This window comes from Balaenoptera ricei, chromosome 11 (assembly GCF_028023285.1).
Source record: "Balaenoptera ricei isolate mBalRic1 chromosome 11, mBalRic1.hap2, whole genome shotgun sequence".
NCBI lineage: Eukaryota > Metazoa > Chordata > Mammalia > Artiodactyla > Balaenopteridae > Balaenoptera > Balaenoptera ricei.
Window position 1 is genome coordinate 58598474 of NC_082649.1, and position 5759 is coordinate 58604232.

General features: G+C 51.8%; 1 long non-coding RNA gene across 2 annotated transcripts; it reads right to left on the reverse strand.

The window, feature by feature from the left end:
* Nucleotides 1-315: 315 nt before the first annotated feature.
* On the reverse strand, nucleotides 316-3536 carry LOC132374862 (uncharacterized). 2 transcript variants are annotated; one of them, XR_009505783.1, is made up of 4 exons: nucleotides 3343-3536; nucleotides 2426-2530; nucleotides 1586-1732; nucleotides 316-973 (listed from the first exon to the last, which is right to left on the reverse strand). It is a non-coding gene; the product is annotated as an uncharacterized LOC132374862 (long non-coding RNA). The 2 variants fall into 2 exon arrangements; XR_009505782.1 differs by lacking the exon at nucleotides 2426-2530.
* Nucleotides 3537-5759: the final 2223 nt, after the last annotated feature.

Here is a 5759-nt window from a genome sequence, read left to right on the forward strand (position 1 = left end):
GAGGAGATGGGAGCAACCTCTGGGCCAGTTTCCTTTCCTAATAAGTAAAATAAAACTAGGCCCCCAAAGTGAGGTCAAGCTTTTCTCCTTGGTACCAAGAGAATGGACAGACGCTCCTGAATTTGAAGAGCGCCAGCCTGGGTGAAGTCAGGAAGGAACCACGCAGGCAGGCAGAGAGCAGTCAAGCCCCAGGTCTGGAAGCGGGGGGAGGAGTTTTAACTCCCCCTCCGGGAATTGCAGCTGACCCTGGTTGCTCTTACTCCAAAAAATTAGGAAAGGAAAAAAAGTAGGAAAGAATTAAGATTCCACACCTGGCAGTTTTAACTTACAAAAAAAGTATTTATTAATCTAGTTTTCCTTCTCTTGCCATAATCCAGAAGCATGACGCTGATGGCCTGACATATCAGTGTGAAGTTGTCGAAAGCCCCACCAGTCATTGATTCCAAAGTTCCATGACAGGCCTTTGTTAGGCAACAGGACTGCAGTTACAGCAATGGTTTCAAGTCCATACAGGAAGCCCACCAACCCCAGGGTCTCCCGCACCTGCCATGGCTCACCGGGTGGGTTGTGGAGCGTGAGAATCAGCACCGAGCAGACGGACCGAGAAGACTTCGGGCAGAACATGCTGCGGTGTACTTCCCCTGACAGAGGCCGGAGCTGTCCACCCGCAAGGCTGCTCGGTCACAGGCCTGGTTCCCTGGGAAGCATCTCTCTTTGGCCGAGGGTCAGAAGGCTGCACACCCAGATCGCCCTGAGAAGCAGTCCCCACACGCCAGCCCGAGCCTGAGCCGCCATCGCTGTCTTTCCAGCGGGTCCGCCCAGCCCGCTGGCGCTACTGCTGCTTGTGTGGAAGAGCCTTCCTGGGTGGTGGCAGCTCCCTGTGGATCAGGGTGAGTCTGCAGAGGATGAGGAAGACTCCTCCCCACCACAAGACCTCCTGGCACTCTCCATACAACACAAAACCCAGGAAGGCCTGCAGGACAGAGACAGCTGTGAGGCTGGGCAGGCACGTGCCCGCAGGATGCGACCACGGTGGGTGGGCACCACCTGACTCCCCTGTGGCTGAGTGCCCCCCTAGGGCGGGAGGAAAGGTCTGGAGCTGCAAGTCTTGGGCCTGAAACCCATCTGTTACCTTCAGCGTATCTCACCTGGAGAAGTGGGGAGGGTACCTCCTCACAGCATCGGCCCCAGCAAAGCGCACAAGAAAGCCCAGCAGAGGCCGGCAGCCAGGCCCAGCACACAGCTGGTCCACCAAGTCCTCCCCGCCCGGACTGCAGGGCTGACTGGCTCAGCCCCACCTGGGAGAGAACCTCGACCCTCCACATCTCCTGCCTGAGTTCACAGACCCCTGAGGAGCAGCAAGTAGGCTTTTGACAGTTGGACTTCATCCCCATCTAACTTGAGAATTCCTTCAAGTTAGAGATTAGAGGAGCAGCCACTGGGAGTCAAGACACAGCCCAACCTCTGCTTGAGTTCCTGGCCCTTCTCCTATGTGGGAAAGCAGGGGTTGCCCGAGGACAACCCGCCCAGAACCCTCCCAGAACCCAGGTTTGGGACAGAGGAACTGTACGCTCAGGCTACTCACCGAGCTGAGGATATTTGAAAAAGTCACCGTGACAGATGCAATGGCTGAAGACATGGAGAAACTGAGGCCCCGGCTAAAGAACGTCCACATCAGAGAATTGGTGGTAGCCATCACAATAATGCCTAAGACGCAGAAGCCCACGTTCACCTGCAGGAGAAAGCGTCACTGCAGCCACGGCCAGCCCCGGGCAGCATGACCGGCAGACCCCCTCACAGCACCCAGGGTCATGGTTACTGCTGGCCGCCGGGCCACCACAGCCTGGGGGTCCTCAGAGCTTTCCTGCACAGGGCTTCACTTAACCCTCAGCGGGCAGCACACCCACTTTACACCTGAAACAACCTCAGAGAAGACCCATATTTGGCCATCTTGCTGGCCATATGACCTTGGGCAGAAGTCAAATGCGAATCCATATCCAGTTATCTTCTATTGAACACCAGTCCCTTACTGACCCCACAGTGACCAAGGCTTGAAGTTCAATCCCAGAGGGCCAAGTAGTTATTACTCGATATGAGGGATGAGTAAATCAGGGGCAGAGTCCTCACTTCCCGGGACCAGGTAAAGCATGAGTAAGTCCCGTCTCCCCGCCACCTGTGAAGGCTACATCCCACTCGGGCCGGTCCCATTGGGCATTCTTGAGCTTTTACTCTGTGCCAGGCCCTCTGCTAATTGTTTTAAGTACATTTTCATTTATTCCTTAACTTCATTTTACAGATAAAAATCCTGAGGCATTACGTAACTTGCCTAAAGTGCCACAGCTGGGGGGAGCCGCCAGGATTCAAGCCCAGGCAGTGTGGCTCCCTGCTCTGAACCAGGACACAGCCATTCCTGGGGAAACCACACCTGGGACTATTTGAATGGCGATCCCAAGCATCACTTGGAGAACCTGCAGATTTCTTTCTTCTTTAAAGGAGAGCCTTGATTGAAGAGAGGACCTTCAGAAGCCTCCTACACAAAGGATATGCAGACCCCTTGCTTGGTTTTGAGTTTTAAACCTGCCTGCAGACAGAGCTGCTTCCTCTGGGGATGGTGTCCATCTAAACCTAATACTCTCATTTCTCGTTAACAGTTTCCCAGCAACTGAATATATAGTGTCTCGAGGAAGGAGTGTCTCTGCATGATTTACACAGAAGCACTGTATATGCCAGTGCCAGCCTGCTTACGTAAAGGCTTATGAAGGTCTGCTGCACAACTGAGAAGACTAGAAAAACCTCACGGCTCATAGTCACCCATCTTACTTTGGACCACTTACTCCAAGAATTACAGCCAGCAGGATACCAACCACGAGCATGGCAGCTCCCACTGGCTTAGCCCTAAATAGGCTTACACCTAAAGAATCAGCCTGTCTACTGATTCTTAGGTCAGGGCCTAACCCTGGGTTGCAGATGCAATGAAACCTCTTTAACAAGCAGAAGGTGGCCTATGACTCGGGATGGGAGCGGCAAAGACGTACACCTTAGCAGACATGGGGAGGTAGTTCAGGAGTTCTCAGCATTGGGGGGAATGTCCAGAACATTTCTCTCAGTCAAAACGAGAGGTAGAGAAGACTTCCCCGGTGGTCCAGTGGCTAAGGCTCTCCCAATGCAGGGGGCCTGGGTTCAATCCCTGGCCCCGGGAACTAGCTCCCACGTGCCCCAACTAAAAAGATCCCACGTGCCCCAGCTAAGACCCGGCATGGCCAAATAAATTAAAAAAAAAAAAAAAAAAAAAGGTAGAGAGTGGATGTAGGAGGTGTGCGTCTTCCCCAAAAGCAAACTAACCCAGTCGGAGAACAGATTTTAGGTGCCCCGAAATGCGGCGCCGCATCGCGCTGGTCTGCGGAGGCGGAGGGAATCCGGCGGAAGCGTCGAGGCAGGCGGCTGCGCACACACTGCCCCTCTCGGCCTGTGACATCCCACCTTGGAGCCCGCGGCGCCGGCCACGGACCCCCGGAGGAGCACACTCCGCGTTGGACTGCGGCCTCACGTGACGCGACGCTCACGTGGGTGCGGTGGCCAATAGAGGCTCCCCGAGGGCCTAGAGGGGCGGGGCCGGCGGCGGAGCCGCAGGCCTCCTTCTCCCGGGGTTGGCTGTTTTCCGCGTTAGGTTTAGGCTTTCCCTGGCGCGTTCCTGGACCGATGTCCAAGGCTGACGGTGGCGGTGGAACTGTGGTTGCTGATGTAGACTAACTCTTCGTGGCCTAGCAGTTTCAGTCCTTGTCATTAGGTGTGGTCCAACATCGGCTTCCCCTGGGAATCTGTTAAACTCCCAGGTCCCGCCCCACACCCGTTGAATCAGCATCTACTTTTTAACAAGACCCCCAGGAGATCGACATGCACCTTAGAGATACTTTGGCAGAGGGCGCCAAAGACCTGCAGACTCAGCAAGAAAGTGGGCTAGGGTTAGGGCTTCTGACAATTCAAAAGGCCCTGATGGATATATGCTCATTGTAAGAAATTTAGAAAGTATATTAGAAAATTTCATCCATAATCACTCCACTCAGATAATAGGAATTAACATTACTTCCAATTTCCAATGTACTTAACTTTTAAAATGTTTTCGTTTAAGTAGTACGTTTCTTTGAAAATGAAGTGCTGTTCAAGTGTATAAAGGCCAATTACACTATCCAGGAAAGGCACTGTTATTACAGTACTTTTTCTATATGTATAGTTTTATATACAGCACACGTTAAAAAATAGTGCATATACTATGTATGGGACTGTTTTTCTAAACATGATTTCACAGTGCACATACTGTCCAGCAGCATTGTTTTTTTCCATTCAGTAAGTTTTCATGTTAGTCCTTATGTGCCATCCTCTCACAACGTGGCTTTGTGGCTCCAATAAAAGCATGGATAACCCTGATAACTCCTACTAAAATTTCAAATTGGCCAATTTTGCAGTTGAGAAAAGGTAGGCTCTGAGAAGCACTGTGCCACTTTGCAAAGAGCTGTGTGAACCCCAGCGCAAAGATGATCCCATCAGAAAGCTCTTACCTTACTTGGAACCTACAGGAAATTGGTGTTGTGCTGGATCAACTGTGCCTGCTTTATAAGTTTTCTTAGAACAAATGATGCCTCTACTAGCACTAGAGGTTGAGCATCTCAGAGCCACCACCTCTGTAAAGCAGACTCTGCTACTCCCCTACCTTTGCACCACTCCTGTGGTTGTCTGTCTGCCTCCCTGCTAGCCTGCGAGCTTCTTGAGGGCAGGGACATGTTTCTTTCTTCTCTAGGTCCCCAGTGCCCAGCACAGGGCCTTGTCCTGGTGATGATGGCTGAATTGATACCATCCTTGGACACCCAGCTAGGAAGTAATTTCTGCGTCCTGGACAAAAGCTCCCATGTACACAGGTATCACCTGCTAGCAATCTTGTTAAAATGAAGATCCTGACTCAGGTCTGGAGCTGGATTTAGATTCTGCATTTCTAACAGGCTCCCAGATGGTGCTAATGCTGCAGGCGGGGGTGGGGGGTGGGGGTGGGGGATGGGGGACGGGGGACACACCACACTGAGTAGCAGGTCTGTGATTAATCGTTGCCCTCAGCACACTCACACACCTTGCAACATACTTGCCTCCCCAACTGGGCTCCATCAGGCAGATGCTATGCATGTTTTCTCTTTGTTCTGCCACAGTGCCCAATACTGTGACCGGCTCCTGTCCTTGCTACAAAAGTTTGAGTGAACAGACTATGATTTGATTATAAAAGATAAAATTAAAAAACTTACTAACAGCACCATGGTGTTAACTAGAGCACCCTTAACTGGGAGTGTGAAGGGGAAGGAATACCTCATCCCACATTTATTTAATGGTATTTTTAAAAATTAATTAATTTTATTTTTGGCTGCGTTGGGTCTTCGTTGCTGCACACAGGCTTTCTCTAGTTGCGGCAAGCGGGGGCTACTCTTCTTCGTGGTGCGTGCGCTTCTCATTGTGGTGGCTTCTCTTGTTGCGGAGCACGGGCTCTAGGTGCGCGGGCTTCAGTAGTTGTGGCTTGCGGGCTCTAGAGCGCAGGCTCAGTAGTTGTGGCTAATGGGCTTGGTTGCTCTGCGGCATGTGGGATCTTCCCGGACCAGGGCTCGAACCTGTGTCCCCTGCATTGGCAGGCGGTTTCTTAACCACTGCACCACCACGGAAGCCCACACATTTATTTAAAAAGCAATGAAAACAGACATCAAAGATGGCTTATGGACAAAAGA